Genomic DNA, 17,963 nt, shown 5'->3' with positions numbered 1-17,963 from the left:
GTGGAGCCAGCAGGTGACGAAGTCTTACTGCGCCTTACTGGCCCAACCGGACTTGGTTCTCGGAGCTGATGCTTCTTACGACAACTCCCCCCTGGCCGATTCCCCTGACGAAGGACCTTGTTTCGCAGGGGAAGGGCGCGTTATGGCATCCGATACCAGACCCTGGAACCTCCATGTCTGGCTCCTGGACGTGACGAGGAGATCCTGAGTGGTCTACCCCCGGCGGTGGTGGAGACCATTGTTCAGGCTAGGGCCCCGGCCACGAGGCGGCTATACGCATTTAAGTGGCGCCTCTTCTCGTCCTAGTGTTCTTATAGCGGAGAAGACCCACGGGAATGCTCGATCGGGAGCGTGCTGTCCTTCCTGCACTCGAGACTCGAGAACAATCTCTCCCCTTCCACGCTGAAAGTGTATGTAGGCGCTATTACCGCTCATCACAAACCAGTTAGTGGGAAGTCTCTGGGACAGCACGACCTGATCATTAGGTTTCTGAGGGGCGCGAGAAGGTTGAATCCACCTCGACCGCGCTCCATACCCTCTTGGGACCTCAATGTGGTCCTGGCGGGCCTCCAGAGGCCCCCCTTCGAGCCTCTCGGAGACGCTGCTCTTTCTCATCTCTCGATGAAGACAGCTCTCCTAGTGGCGCTCGCTTCCATCAAGAGGGTAGGGGACCTACAAGCATTCTCCGTGAGATCTCCACTAAGCTCCTCCCTGCGGTAGGAAGTGGTCTCCGTAGCGGTTTTCCTCAGGGGGGAATGACGCTTCCCAGTGGCCCTTACGGTGCCGGGCGGCTTCTCGCTGTTAAGAGAACTAGGCCTCCGTCCGTGACGGCCGGTGGAAGGGGCTCCCATCTTTTTAAGAAAGCTCTGGACTCCTTCCCTTACAATTCACGCTAGCGCTCACGTCTGACACGCCCAGGCCAGTCAGCGTCGCTTCACGGGAGATTGTGACGCGGCACATCGTTGTGGTGTTTTCCGAGGAACCCCATTCTGTCGACACAACGTCGAGAGACCGACAGAAAGGGAAAGTCTCGGTTACGTATGTAACCTCCGTTCCCAGATGAAGGGAACGAGACGTTGTCTCCTTTAATGCCACAACGCTGGCCGCCCGCTGCAGCAGTCGGGGCACGATCCTCAGGCTCCTCAGCACAAAAGGTGAATGAATGCAGCAAATTTTCATTCGCCAATTTTCATTGGCCTGTTCAAGTCAGTCGTTCCCCTCGTTCCCTCCGAGACGTTTTTCAGCATGAATTAATCCTTGTTAATGTTACTTCATGTCAATACAGTTGTTCATGTTGGTTCATGGTGCATTAACTAATGTTAACAGTGACACAATTTTTGATTTCAATAATGTATAAGTAAATGCTGAAATTAACATGAATTACAGTTACATGAATAATTGCTTTATTAGTATTGTTCATTGTTAGTTCATGTTAGCTAATGTGTAAACGTATTGTTAACAAATCGCACCTTATTGTAAAGTGTGAGCAACTTTTCTTTTAGGAACCCTGTATGGTTTAGTTGATATGGGGCCGGTTGTTTAAAAGTAATCTGATTGGATTTCGGCTATCGGATTGAATACAATTTGAAAGGTCCGGTGTGAATTTTTTGGGATGATCTATTGATAGAAATGCAATAAAATATATATTGTGTATAAAGAGCTTACATAATTAAGCGTTATGTTTTTATTTCCTTAGAATAAGCTATTTGTAGCTACATACACATAATTTAATGAAGCAGACTAAGGCCGTTTCTCAATTCCAAGAATGCAAAGAACAGACTTGATAGATCGGAATTGGCAAATTCAGACTCGAAGTGAACTCGTGAGGACTGGAGGATGCAGTCCGGTTATATTAGAAAGGGAAAGGGAACTATCACCCACCCTGTTAAAGTCATTTTGTAGTTATATATCGTCCCCCAGATCAGCTTGGAAATTTCTTGGAGGAGCTGGATGTGCTTCTTTCATCCTTTCCTTAGGATGGTACTCCTCTGGTGGTACTAGACTTCAACATCCACATTGGAAAGCCACAGGCTGCTGACTTCATCAACCTGACCGCATAATTTCTCCTTGAGCATCTTCACAAGGTACTGCTCCTCTGATCACTCTCAGGTCACCCCACTGCACACGTCTGATCACTTCTTCGTCAACCTCGACCGCTCCGGACATCGCAGATGTCTTACCGATGGTCACTTTCCGGCGCAGCCTGCGGTCCCTCCCTCCCTCCTGTTTTTCCTCTGCTGTCTTCTCTGCACTCCCCCCCTCTGAGGAGCTCTCTCTTTTGAATACAGACAGTGCCACAGACACTCTATGTTCCATGCTTACATCCTGCTTGGACAACATATGCCCTCTTACATCTGGACCAGCCCGTGCATCTCTGTCGGCTACCTGGTTATCGGATGTACTGCCTGAGCATCGCGCCAGCCTCCGGTCAGCTGAGAGAAAATGGCGCAAGTCAAAAGACCCTGCTGACCTCTCTCTCTACCAATCTCTTCTCTCTACTTTCTCTGTTGACGTCACCTCTGCAAAAACTAATTACTACCAATCGAAGATCTACAACTCTCCGGACACTGTTCAAAAACTTCTCTGCTCTCCTCTGTCCGCCTGCTCCCCCACCTTCATCGGAGATAACAGCTGATGATTTTGCATCGTTCTTCGTAAAGAAAACTACCACCATCAGCAGCCAATTTTCTACGCCACCACCTGTCGAACCCGCCCACAACCCGGACATGTGTGTGCTCCCCACCTTTTCTCCTCTGTCTGAAGTTGATGTTTCCAAGGTCATTGGTTCCAACCACCCTACCACCTGCTCACTGGATCCCATCTCCTCCAGGCCGTCTCTCCAACACATCATCAGCCTGCTCTGACCCACATCATCAACTCTTCGCTCACCACTGGGACATTTCCCACAGCGTTCAAAGAGGCCCACATCACATCGCTACTGAAGAAACCCACCCTCGACCCTACACTGCTAGAGAACTACAGGCCGGTTTCCCTTCTTCCCTCCATTGCCAAAGCCCTGGAGCGAATGCGAAACAACCTTTCTCATGCGAAACAACCTCCTGGACAGCAATCAGTCTGGTTTCAAGAGCGCTCATTCCACAGAGACTGCACTGCTCTCAGACATCGAAGCCCTGAGACTGGCAAAAGCATCATCCATGTCATCTATGCTCATCCTTCTGGATCTGTCTGCTGCTTTTGACACTGTGAATCATCACATCATCCTGGCTTCTCTCAGTGCTATGGCGTTGCAATGGTTCGAGTCCTACTTCTTAGGTAGGTCATTCAGAGTATCCTGGAGAGATGAGGTCTCCGCGTCATAACAGCTCAACACGGGGGTGCCACAGGGCTCAGTGCTTGGACCGCTACTCTTCTCCATTTACATGACATCCCTTGGCACGGTCATTCAGAAGCATGGCTTCTCCTATCAATGCTATGCGGATGACAAACAACTCTACTTGTCATTTCAACTGGACGATCCGACAGTCTCTGCTCGCATCGCGGCATGTATGATTGACATCTCGCATTGGATGAAGGATCATCACCTACAGCTGAACCTTGCAAAAGCGGAACTGCTTGTGATCCCAGCCAACCCAAAGATTCACCACAACCTTGCCATTCAACTAGGCTCATCAACTATTACACCGTCCAGCACAGCCAGAAACCTGGGGGTGGTAATCAATGTTCGGCTTAACCTCACAAGTCATGTTGCCAGCACCACCCGGTCCTGTAGATTCATCCTCTACAACATTAGGAAAATAAGACCTTTCCTATTAGAGCACTCTACGCAAGTCCTAGTCCAGGCTCTTGTCTTGTCCAAATTGGATTATTGCAATGCACTTCTGGCTGGACTTCCTGCTTGCACAATCAAACCTCTCCAGATGATCCAGAATGCGGCGGCAAGAGTGGTCTTCAATGAACCGAAGAGAGTGCATGTAACTCCGCTCTTCATCAGGTTACACCGGCTCCCTGTTGCCGCCCCATAAAGTTCAAAGCTATGCTCCTGGCCTGCAAGACCATCACCGGGTCTGCACCATCGTATCACTCGCTAATGCATACCTATGTTCCTGCCAGATCACTGCGGTCTGCAAAGGAACAACGACTAGTGGTACCATCCCAAAAAGGAAAAAAGTCACTCTCCCGTACCGTCTCTGGATCTGTTCCACATTGGTGGAATGATCTACCTGCTGCTACAAGATCAGCAGACTCGGTTGCCATCTTTAAAAAACGCATCTCTTCCGTCAACACGTCGCTGATTGATTTAACCTAATTCTTTTCACTTTCTTTCTTCTTATTTAAAAAAATACTAACCTATTCTTAGCTTTGTATACTGTGCTAGGCTTAAATGGACTAGTTTTGATGCACTTATGTATTTTGTTGCCTATGTTGTTATAATTGCTTCCAATGTTTCCTCATCTGTAAGTCGCATTGGATAAAAGCATCTGCTAAAAGACTAAATGTAAATGGAACAGCACTTCAAGTACATGGAAGGCTACTTGATGCCTCGAATACATGCAGTCCTATTTCACCTTATAGTCTATTTATTTAAATGTAGCTTTAGGTTTAACATTACAAAAGACAACAGTGCTTCCTGTCGTTGTTATAAAAAAATATTAATTTGTGATTCTGGCAACATGACTGCTCTAATTTTGTTTAGAATAAAATGAAATATGATGCAAATCACAATTTTTTATATAAGTTAAAAAAATTCCTAAAATAGGGAATATAACAAGCAAATAATGCTTGTGACATTACTCTAGTAGGAAATGGCGCACTCCTGTACAACATTAAATAAAAAATTTAAAAGTCAAACTTAACTTTGCCATCGGTCAAAACGATGTGCCCAGGATCGAAGACCAAAGATTGCCTGTTAGAGACTGTATTCCCAAAATTGATTAAGGGCGGTTTCACACTAGCACTTTCGGTGCGCACACAGGCTCGATAAACGTCAGAGTTTGGTTCTTTTGGGTGATGTGTGAACGCTGTCTTCCGAAACCAGGTCTTCCGAAACCAGGTGTACACCCGCGTGAGATTCAGAAGCACTTGCCGAGGTGAGGCTGCTTTTGGCAGGTACATGAGCGCTGAACACTTGGTGATTGAGTTCACATCTTCGAAATCCTCCCAGCTTATTTTAAAATAGACGCTATATTTATAAAAAAAACTACAGATTTGAACTTTAAACACATACATTCTCACCTAAAAAACTCCTAAAACTACATGTTGTGACAAAATAATCATAATATTATCAGCATTTAGCTGTTTTACTGCTCTACTGCAGTTGCTGCGCAATGCCTGGTATCTCGTTTTAACTGTTGAACTGGACTGTTGCCTGTTGTTAGTTAAGATAATTTTAGCTTGTTTATTTAATTACTCTTTGACTGAGTCTTAAGGTGTTATTGTTTGTTGTTCCGTTTGAGTACTGTGTTACTGTAGTCACATTAAGTTGCCGTTAGCCGTTAGTTTTTCACTTAAAAGCACAGAGCTAGTTGATCGCTGTTTGATCCATGGCCCATTCAAGTCGCTCAGAAGGCGTGTTAAGCTCTTTTCTATTCGCGCTAATCTCAACAAATACTTAAGCAGTGACTCTGTGCTGGAGTGTGAGCCCTTGTGTGCAGCCCTCCTCGTGTGAAGACCTGCGACTATACCTGCGCGACTTTACCGAGCAAAGACACCGGCAAGGCACAGCAGTATATTTTACATACCTTTTGTTTTTATTTACTTGTATACTAACATCATGTGTGTCCAGTTTATTCCTGTACTCCATCACAGACAGTGCTCTCGCCCAAGACGCAAGGCACGTCACGTTCACACTCATGCCCGTCCCACTCATGCCTCCACTTCGACACCTCTGACTCTCTGTGGGTCTCTGGAACTGCCAGTCAGTGGTGAACAAGACGGACTTCATCCATGCTTTTGCTAGCCAGTCTGACATTCACATTCTATGTCTTACCGAGACATGGATTCGTCCTGAGGACTCAGCCACACCTGCTGGTCTCTCCACTAACAACTCCTTCTCTCGCTCTCCCCGCCAAACTGGAAGAGGAGGAGGCACAGGTTTGCTTATCAACTATAATTGGAAATATTCCACACTATCTTCCCTATGCAACAACTATTCATTTGAACACCATGCTGTCAATATTACTTCTACTTAGCAAAGTATTGTTGTAATTTACCGCCCCCAGGTCCTCTGCACAACTTCATTGAAGAATTAGATGTGCTGCTCTCATCATTTCCAGAGGATGGTGGCCCTCTTGTAGTCTTTGGGCACTTCAACATCCACCTGGACACCCTATGACTTCCACACTCTCACTGCCACTTTTGACCTCACACGCATCGCCACAGCCGGTACTCACAGATCAGGAAACCAGCTTGATCTTATCTACACCCGTAACTGCACCACAGACAACATTAAAGTCTCACCTCTTCACATTTCTGACCGCTTCTTCATTACTTACAACATTCTCCTCCCTACATGAACTACACTAACACCACCACCTGTTTATTTTAGACAGAACCTTCACTCTCTCTCCCTTAGCACCCTCTCTGCTAAAGTGACATCCTTTCTTCCCTCCAACTTTGCATCTCTAGATGCTGACACTCCCACCAACACCTTATGCTCTACACTTACATCCTGTCTAGATAATCTCTGTCCTCCAGACCAGCTCGTGCCACTCCCTCCTGTCCTTGGCTGTCTGATATCCTCCGTGAACAGCGGAGTAGACTCAGGGCTGCTGAAAGTAAATGGCACAAGATCAAGAATTCTGCTGACCTAGGGTACCAGCAGTCACTACTCTCCTCTTTCTCTGCTAGTGTAACCACAGCAAAAACATATTTTTATACCACCAAGGTGAGCAATGCACCTAACACTCGGCAGCTTTTCAAGACCTTTAACTCTCTTCTTTGCCCCCCTCCTCCCCCACCCTCTACCTCTTTGACTTCTGAGGACTGCGCTGTATTTTTCACTGAGAAAACATCATCCATCAGCAAAGAATTCTCAGCACCGAAGACCTCGGTACACACTCCAGTCACTTCAAACATCGAACTCTCCTCTTTCGCCCCATTGACTGACACCTAAGCCACCCAACTTCTCTCTCACCACCCCACCACCTGTCCTCTTGACCCAATCTCCATCAGGCCATATCCAGCACACTCACACCTGCACTCACAAACATCATCAACACCTCCCTACTCACAGGCACTTTTCCATTCACATTTAAACAGGCCCAGGTCACGCCCTTACTTAAGAAACCCACATTGGACCCCGCTACTACCAACAGTTACAGATCTGTCTCTCCTCCCTTTTATTGTTAAAACTCTTGAAAGGGCAGTTTTCAACCAAGTTTCTTCATACCTATGCCAGAACAAACTACTGGATGACAAGCAGTCTGGCTTCAAAACAAACCACTCCACTGAGACTGCACTGCTATCGGTCACAGAAGCTCTACTTCTAGCCAAGGCGGAATCCAAATCCTCGGTCCTGATTCTGCTAGACCTATCTGCAGCGTTTGAAACGGTCAATCACCAGATACTGCTAGCAACCCTGTCACCTTTAGGAATCTCAGGCTCCCCTCTCAGCTGGTTTCAATCCTACCTATTCGGCAGATCCTTCAAGGTGTCATGGAGGGGCTTACTGTCCACTGCTCACAACATGATCACTAAGGTCCCTCAGGGATCGGTGCTTGGAATGATGCTTTTTTCCATCTACATGACATCCTTAGGACCCATCATACAGGCACATGGCTTCTTGTATCACTGTTATGCTAACGACACCCAGATCTACATCTTGTTTCACCCAGACGATACCACTGTAGCAGCTCGCATAACAGCCTGCCTAGATGAGATATCAGCTTGGATGAAACCTACTGGACTATCACTGGATCTGCACCGGCATACTTTCAAACCCTACTACACTCCTACATCCCATCAAGAACCCTGCGTTAAGCAATCGAGCGGCGCCTTGTAATGCTTTCTCATAAGGGCATTAAAACGCTTTCCCGCTCATTCTCCTTCACAACTCCTGGTGGAACATTCTTCCTAATCGCATGTATAAATGCGTAAACGTTGTTAGCCCTAGTTTTTAGCATACACAAAATTATTATCCCCAACAAATTATGGTTATAATTTCATTTAATACACAGAACGTATAATAATATTGATGAATTAAATATATTAAATATGAAATATAATTAAAAAAGACTATGCACAACTCTTGCAAGACTTTTGAATTTCCGCTGGAAGAAAGCATCCGTTGCTATTCATCTCTACCTAACTAGATGATTTAAGTCACCGCACATGGAGGCCAAGCAAGTCACGCTCTCTAGTGATGGGTAGTCCAGTTCTTTTCAGTGAATCCGTTCTTTCAGACAGTTCAATAACCCGGTTAAAAAAAATGGTTCATCAGTTATTTTACGTCCTATCCTAATGACGTCATTCGCGATGACGTGATGCGTCAAGTTTATCATTCCGGATGGATGGTATGTAAATACATTAAACACATTAAAATATATAAGTCAGTAATAATAACTGCTGTCGGTTAAAACATCATCGTCATGATATGCCACATTTCTTACAAGTTTTGCCACTAAAGGACCCAAATACATGCACAGTGATGTGCAAACTATGATTTGAGTCTTAAAGTGAATATACAGGTGCTGGTCATATAATTAGAATATCCTCAAAAAGTTGATTTATTTCACTAATTCCATTTCAAAAAGTGAAACTTGTATATAATATTCATTCATTACACACAGACTTGTCACGGTATTATAAGGGAAGATCCCAAGCGCAGGCAGCAGTGCATACACAGAAGACTTTAATAATAAAATAAAGCCCACGATGGACAAAAGACCACAAGACAAGAATGCATGCAAAACAATTCAGCACAGGACAGCAAACACAAGGGCTAAACAAGGATAATTATCAAGGCAGGTGTTGGGACTGAAACACTAAAAGGAAGCTAATGAGAGAATGAGAGGGGTGTGGCCAAAGACGAGACCGGAGATAACGCACATTATGTCGGTACATGGTTTGGGTGCCATATCATCTGCTTATGTTGGTCCACTGTGTTTTCTCCGGTCCAAGGTCAATGCAGCCGTATACCAGGAAGTTTTAGAGCACTTCATTCTTCCTTTATGGACTTTATGGAGATGCAGATTTCATTTTCCACCATGAATTGGCACCTGTACAGCAACCTGGTTTAAGGACCATGGTATCCCTGTTCTTAATTGGCCAACCATCTCACCTGACCTTAATATTGTGAAGAGGAAGATGCGATATGCCAGACCCAACAATGCAGAAGAGCTGAAGGCCACTATCTGAGCAACCTGGGCTCTCATAACACCAGAGCAGTGCCACAGACTGATCGACTCCATGCCACGCTGCATTGCTGCAGTAATTCAGGCAAAAGGAGCCCCAACTAAGTATTAAGTGCTGTAAATGGTCATACTTTTAATGTTCATACTTTTCAGTTGGCCAAGATTTATAAAAATATTTTCTTTGTATTGGTCTTAATGCTTTCCTGTAGCTCAGTGGTAAGACCATTGCATTAACAACGCAAGGTTGTGGGTTCGCCCACCAGGGGATTGCAGATACCTATGTATAAATGTATAGGAAAATTGCAATGTAAGTCGCTTCGGATAAAAGCCTCTGCCAAATGCCTAAATTTAAATGTTAAGTAATATTCTAATTTTCTGAGATACTGAATTTGGGATTTTCCTTAGTTATCAGTTATAATCATCAAAATTAAAGAAATAAACATGTGAAATATATCAGTCTGTGTATAACGAATGAATATAATATACAAGTTTCATTTTGTGAAATGAATTAGTGAAATAAATCAACTTTTTGATGATATTCCAATTATATGACCAGCACCTGTATAATCCAATACGATTTATTTCTTATTTAATAAATTTACGTTTCACCAGATTGCTCCACTTTTTAATTTCCTCGGTTCACTTGCACTCATAGAATTAGCACAGCATCAGTTCATATTGTTCAGTTGCTTTTAAGTATACATTTGTTTCTTTCTTACCAACTTATTTTGAAATACAAACATTTTCCTAAAACTGAAAATTTACGTCAGAGTGACTTAACGAACAATTTACAAAATAAAATTATTCTGCTCGTGTTTCATGACTTATGTTGTAAAATCTTGGCCAGGACTCTCTTGCATGTGCTTTTCCTGGTAAAATAAAGGTTATTATAATAATAATTTATCAATATCTTTTTCCTGCTATAGCAAGGGAAATGACACTGGACTGATTGGCGTCAGATTTGTTATATTAATTAACACTAATTACAGAAGAGTTAGTTTTGCCTTTTTATATTGGACCTAAGTTGGATAATAAAACAAGCAGATAGGGAGACATTTGTAAGCAGGACTTCAAATGACGTTTCCTAGAAGTATTTTAGAGTGGAGTAGAGTAGGCTGGGTATCGATTCTAATGTTCCGATTCGGATTCACAAGCTCTCGATTCGATTCGAGTCAATGATTATAGATTTAATACAAATAATAAATATTTAGTAAATATCACATTAAAATGTTGAGAGCCACAAACCTGTATATTAAACTTTAAACACACTTGGGTATATTTGAAACAGATCAGGTTTTTTTACATTTAGTCATTTAGGAGACGTTTTTATTCAAAGCAACTTACAGAGAGTTCAGGGAGCAATAAGCGATGTGTCATACAGGAGCAATAATACAATAGGTGCTAATACAAAGTTACTAGTTACTAGAGTTAGGAAGAATGTTTCACCAGCAAGGAGTTGTGAAGGAGAATGAGCGGGAAAGCGATTTACTGCCTTTTTGAGAAGGCAACAGACCTGTTCACAAGTCTCGGAGGTCCAAGTCAAGTCTCAAGTCTTTGTGGTCGTGTGTTAGTCAAGTCTCAAGTCTTTAAAGTGGAGTCCAAATCAATTTTATGCGCAATAATGATGTACTAATATGAACCATTTTGCTGTAATATAGGCCGAATTAAGTAATGTAATGAATTGCATGATATGCCCCTCGATGCCGAGGGATGCCATCTGGTAAAATTTCTTTGATGCCAGAGCTGCAACAAAGCTTAATGTATTCAGTGATGTAATTGTTAATTTTTGATGGCCAATTTTGTTTCAGTTTTATCAAAAACCAGTTCATGAAATGACTTAATTTAGTCATCCCCATGATTTTAGTTTTAGTCTAGTTTTAGTCGACGAAATATGAAAGAACAATTTAGTCGACTAAATCTTACATTATATTTTTGTCTACTTAAATCGAAATGGTTTAAATAATTTACATGGTGTAATTAAACATTTTGACATAATTTACTGTACCTAAGAATACAAATTTAAACAGGTCATTAACATTATTTTTCAGAAAAGTTCAGTAACTACTAGATATGCATTGTTGGAACACAGAGAATATTAGACCTTGAACGCATGTCCCAGTTCATTCAATCTCATTTGACTTAAATTATTTGTTCAATAATTGGGCGTGTTCATTAAGTACATTCAACCAATGAAACACTATGACAGGGCTCACACTCAAGGGAATATTGGCTTATGGCATGTCTCTTTGAAGAACAGAGCTACACTTAATGTGGTGTATGATACTGTCATGTAGTAAAGGAAGAATGTGAATGAAATGTTATACCAAAATTACTTGCATTTTTTACGAGTCTTGTGAGTCACCAGTCCAAGTCAAGTCTCAAATTAGAAGTCCACAAATCCAAGTCAAGTCGCAAGTCTCTGTTTTAAACCGCGGACTCGAGTTTCCATCTCTTAAATTGTTTCCCCTTCTCTTTTACACACCAACTCAATGCGTTGTATATTCCTCTCTCTATTTATATTTATATTAATGACTGCCTATGTGTTCTGTCGGTTAAGGGGTAAATTAGGGTGGAAGGGGAATTGGGAAAGATTGTTTATACGTATATTTACTTGATTCTGTAAATCAAGATTTACAAGAAATATTTTAAGTAAAATTGTCAATGCAACTCTTTAAAGAAAATACTGTTGTAAAAAAGCACTTTATTTGTTTAAAGTGTTTGCAAACCAATTCTTAATGCTGTTTTGTTTGTATAGCAGTACTTACAATTTTTATAAAACTTTTCATACTGTATTATAATTAGAAGCAGTGTTTTTTAGAAGAAGTTGTGAAAATACCCTGAAGACATCAACAGATTATTTAACAGATGATTAAACAGTTATTATTCATCTTCTAGGCTGTTGCATGCATTAGGCCTATTTTGAAAAATGTCAATATGTAAAACAAATAAATATGATATAAACATGCACAGCTGACAACTGGATCTCCAGAGATCAGATTATAAATGTGTCAAGTGTTAACATGGCGATCATAGAGTAAGCATTTCGACAGACTTTCTCTCATCTTCTCGAATGCATTACTCAATTATGAGTGAGCAGCACGTCAAAATTGTTGTGGTGACCCACGTTTACGTTTTTTGTGATTTGCTAATGGCGCATTGGATCGCATCATGTGAGCTTTGACTTACACAACATTACTTTCACTTCACAGCTAGCCTTTATGCAGAGGCTTAAGTTAAGATATTTGCGAGGATGTGCTTTCATATTGGACTCGTCATGTCATTGAACTCGCAATTCTGGCGAGATAGAGCGCTACAGAGAGAGCTGCAACTCCGTTTAGATCTGCACGATCCGTACATATCACAGATCAACCGTGATCCATTTCAATACTATTTATACATTATTTTCTAATACAAATAACGTTTATACATGGCATTTTATTGGTTTGCCCCCCAGAATATGAATGCCCCCCTGTTATTACTGGCCTGGCGCCGGGCCTGCGCAAGCACCAATGATGTAAGGAATTGTTATTATCTCCCAAATTAATTACATTTTGAGAACTTAAACATGCTCGAAAACTCCTGAAAGTTTGCATTTGTGTTAGAGGTGGCAAAGATTGACATCTGAAATGGGTTTCAGAAAGAAGTGTGGCAAAATAGCACTATAGCGACAATGATTACTGTGAGGCAAAATCTACCGATTTTCATTTCTGTTCTGACAACGGCGAGACTACGACAAATAGTGTGTGTGGTTGTTAGAATGCTGAGAGAAAATTGTGCTTGGTACGTTCCTATTCTTTTAACCAAACTTTTAGGACTTCAGCCGGCAAAGTTTATCCCGTCTGACTAGCGCGCGTCACTATACGTATTATGTCCAAAGTGGTCTTTGTGGCTGTTTATAGCCATGCGCGCCTAACAGGGCGGTAGAATGCTTCAATCATATTGGTTGACAAACGATGGGTATTCATTAACTTCAAGTTAAATGCACACCTTTGAAGGTGTTCCAGGTCTGCTGACCCCATTACAGTTCCATTTCACTTTGCCAAGTTTTGAAAGGTTATAGTGTAGACTACAGGACATCACCACACAGCACTGCTCTTGGTCTAACGTTTATAATGTCAAATTTAACTGTTAATGAAAACAAGAAAAACAAGAAATACAGGCCTACTGAAATCGAATAAATAAATAGAAAAACAAAATGTATAAATAAATACTGATAGCCTACTGGTTCGCTTTCCTATTCATGTTGCTCATAATCGTTAAAATTATATTTTGATAGACCTACACTTTCAAAAGTTTGCGTGATTTATTTTGCTGCTAATTTATTATCACTGGCTTCTCTATCACATTACTGCAATCACAAAGGTGTGCACACTATCTCTCACACACACCCACCACGTGGCTCAAACAGAGTCGCTTGTTTGTGTGAAGTGCGTTTGTCTTTGTGCTTGTTTCTGTGTGACATAACGTCATGGTGCACCGCTATTTTACTTGGTTTTAGTCTATTTCGCAAGTGAAACTTGTTGTCCAACTGCATTGAGTACATATAACTAGATGCAGACTTGTGGACAAGGAATCCTGTTATTTAAACATGGCCTTAGGTTGTTCAACTTGTCTGAGTGAATGGAGTGCATGCTACACGTGTGATTCTCATGGATTTGTCCGCGTCTGTGCTGTATGAGGACATAATTGCATGAATTTAATTTCCGGAGTTGCTCTTCGAGAGTTTATGTCAGAACATTTTTCTGAGAAAAGCTATTCAATTCAATTTTATTTTATTTATATAACGCTTTTCACAATTTCCATTGTTCCAAAGCAGCTTTACAGGGGAAAATAAGAAAACACAAAAAGGTTAAAACACAGTACATGAATAGTTTAACTTGTTATATAAACACCTAGTAAATAATATCTAATATCAGCAGTCTCCCGTGGGTTAATTTAGCATATTTTGCATTAAGTGAATGCTTGGCTGAAAAGATGTGTCTGTAATCTAGATTTAAATTGGGCAAGTGTGTTTGATCCTCGAATAGTATCAGGAAGGCTGTTCCAGAGTTTAGGTGCTACGTATGAGAAAGCTCGGCCCCCTTTGGTGGATTTAGTAATTCTAGGTGTTATAAAAATTCCTGAGTTTTGAGATCTTAGAGAGCGTGATGAGTTGTAGTGTGATAGATGCTCTGTTAGGTAGGTAGGGGCTAAACCCTTTAAGGCTTTATAAGTGATTAAAAGAACTTTAAAGTCAATACAATACTTAATGGGTAGCCAGTGAAGGGTTGATACAATTGGGGGTATGTGATCGTATTTTCTGGACCTGGTTAGAACTCTGGCAGCTGTAGTTTGTGTATTGATGCAGGACAACCACTAAGTAGCGCATGACAGTAGTCAAGTCTTGGTAGGTCATAAATGCACGAATAAGCTTCTCCGCGTCAGCAACACATAGAATATTTCGTAATTTGGCAACATTTCTTAGGTGGGAAAAGGCTGTTTTTGTGACATTTGAGATGTGATTTCGAAATTATAGGTTGCTGTCTAATATAACGCCTAAATATTTTACAGTATTTGTTGGAGTAACAGTACATCCTTCAACTTGCAGTTTATAATCAGAAATATTCGGTTTGCTTGTCTTTGGTCCGATATATATAGTTATATTTCTGTTATCAGTATTTATTCTGTTAAAATCTATCAAACACACACTTTAAAATAAGTGTCTTCCGACGTCCTGCCAAAATAAAAGTAAATACAATAGTTTTATGTAGACAAATATATTACGATTTAATAGTAAAAAGCTGAAGCATATTCTGAAGTTAGTTGTTTACCTTTAAAATAATTATTTCAATTTTTTTGTTTCTTATTTATATATTTGTACTATATTGCATTTTGAATGTAATATGGCAATGGAATGTACTAAATGGGTTTAGTTGTCACAGATATGAATGTATGCAATTTCAGCAATAAATATGTAACTTTTTCTAAAAAAAGGTAACAAATTAGTTGTTAATTTTAAGAGACCGGTCTTGTTTTCTCTTGTATATTTAGTATTGCTCTTTAATAAAGAAAAAATATGTATTATCCGAATACTCGATTAATTGTTGGAATAATCGATTAGTCATTATTGTGATTCATCTAGATCCGATTAGTTTTTGAAAATCAAGGTGAGGGAGGTCTATGAGTCTTTGGACGGGGTCACGGTCAATGAAATGATGAGAATCATGGACGGAAGTTGTAGTAACAATGTGAAATCACTAGCCAGTTTGCGGGTTATGTTTTAAATACTGCGCAGATTGAGCACACATACTCAACTCATGAATCAATATTAGATGAAGTCTGTGACTTAACCATCACTAAGTAACAGGTAAAGGCATGCTGGTTTGTTTGCCCAAAAATGTTTGGCCGAAAATAGCAAAAAAAGTATGACGTGTTATGATTAAGCAGCTACTTGCCCAAAGAGTGATAGAGAGTTTTATTAATGCAGAAAATGTGATTGGCTTTGGCAGTGTGTGGAGCATTTTTAAGTGTGTAAAGTTTTAAAGACATGTACTCCGTGGCGGAGTAAATGTCTGAATGAAAGCATCTGTAATGGTTGGTAACTTGTGTACTTCAGACTGGAGCGGGCGGTCTGAAAGTAGCCCCGCCACTTGTGTTATCCTTTGACATCATACAGTAGTCGCATGCAATGAAAATCAATTCCAATTTGGAATCAGAATTGTAAGGCTAGAAATCGGATCGGAAAAAAGGAATAGGAATCGGATACTTGAGATTAAAATTTGAATTCCTCTTATCAATACCTGTGTGCATATTTTTAGAAAAGTAATGTTTTACTTCAACTCTGGAATCGAAACTGGGAATTGTTATAACTAAAATCGAAAAGCGGAATTAGAATAGGAATCGATACATTTCCAACGATTCCCAACCCTAGTTCTCTGTTCTAAACAACTTGTCAAAGTATGGTTGTCAGTAAGAATTGCTTGCATGGATGTTGTTTTTCTTTAAATTATTTTGCAGTGTAGCCTATAATAATCCTACAGTTTTCGTTTATTCATATTTTTAGCTTATAATGTTGAATAACACTTTTTAATTAAGTTTTTTATTGTGGGGTACAAAGTATGGTGTATATATGGTGTTATATCAGCAGTCAGTTATGGGCCTAATATATGCTATTCAAGAAGGGAGAGGGCTCAATATTTTTTTTTAGCCTAATTGTTTTGCTCAATTTTATTTTAAGTTATATTGTATTATATTGAAAAGCAAGACAAAATATAAAAAGCATATTTTGACCATTCATTTGACCAATAGTGAATAAATTGGCAAAATAAATAGAAGAAATGCGAAAAGCAATGTTCGGTATTCGGCCAAGTGTTTCATTTTTATTCGGCTTCGGCCAAGAATTTTCATTTTCATGAATTGGTCAAAAGGTATAAGCAATTTTCTTGTGTGCTAATTGCCTTTCCCTGTGTTTTTAAACTTGGTTTTCAAAATGTGATAATCTGACATCCAAATATTTCCTCGGTCTGCCATTTTTTCTGCCATTATCAACCCGATATCAAATACTAATTGGAATTTAGTTGACAAACGTTTTTGATGATATTGTTGAGTTTCTTGATAAAGGTGATTATTGCGCTAAATGTATCAAAACCTTTAATACAGTGGATCTTGACATTTAATTAATTAGATAAAGGACTGTTGGTTAATCTAATTTTGTTATATCCTGTTTGTTATATCTTGTAATATTTAAGTGCAAGAACTCCATATTTTCAAGCTGATGGTGGAACATGTGAATTATTAGAGGTTGTAAAAGGTGTTCCCAAGGATCTGTTTTAGGACCCCTTTTATTTACCATTTATATAAATAGTCTGGATCATGATATTCAGGACGCTAAATTTTACTTTTATGCAGATGATACTGTCATGTATAGTAGAGCGTCTTCTAGTCAGCAAGTACTGCACAAATTTAAATTAGCTTTTCATGTCACTCAGTCTCAGTTTAACAACTTAAAACTTGTTTTGAATGTAGAAAAAAACAATCTTATGTTATTCTCAAATTTAATAAAAATGGCCAATGTTACACTCTTTTTGTGCCATTTGCTAGAACCGAGCTGGGAAAAAAGCTTTTATATATGCAGCTCCAATTGACTTGAATTTTCTTAAATCGAAATTGAAATTGCAAAACTTGCAATTTTAATTTTAGAGAGGCTTTCATTAAGGTTAAATAAAATAAAAATTGCGTGTGTTTGAATTCAAACCGACCCGTAAAACTCTTCATGTATACTGGAGACTCAGGTAAGAGAAACGAGTGGGCTTGGCTTCCGTGCCGACAGCGAAATTGCCCCAGCATTTGATAGCAGAGTACTTCTAATTTTTTCAATATTTTGATAACTTATTTGGTTGAGTTGGTAAATAAAAAAAATGTACACACTCAGAACACATATTAAATATTGGTTTACACAGTCTTTCAATTGGCTTTGTTTTCATACACAGTTAGCAAAAGAGTGGTAAAGTTTACTTCACAAAATTGTATTATTTGGAATGCATTGCAGTGTCACAACTGAGAGATTGTTGCTTCAATCAAGCAATTTAAATGTAGTCATATTCTTATTAAAACAGTATTGTGTATCTTTATATTAATACTTTGCTTGTACTACTGGGTCAATGTTAATATGCT

The 17,963-nt window shown here is 40.2% G+C and overlaps 1 protein-coding gene across 3 annotated transcripts in view; it reads left to right on the top strand.

Moving 5' to 3' along the window:
- Nucleotides 1-17,963, top strand: part of eml3 (EMAP like 3) — a 55,722-nt gene that overhangs the window by 4,591 nt on the left and 33,168 nt on the right. The window lies entirely within an intron of this gene.

This window comes from Barbatula barbatula (genome assembly GCF_947034865.1).
Source record: "Barbatula barbatula genome assembly, chromosome: 1".
Classification (NCBI taxonomy): domain Eukaryota; kingdom Metazoa; phylum Chordata; class Actinopteri; order Cypriniformes; family Nemacheilidae; genus Barbatula; species Barbatula barbatula.
This window is presented reverse-complemented; position numbering and strand designations above follow the sequence as displayed.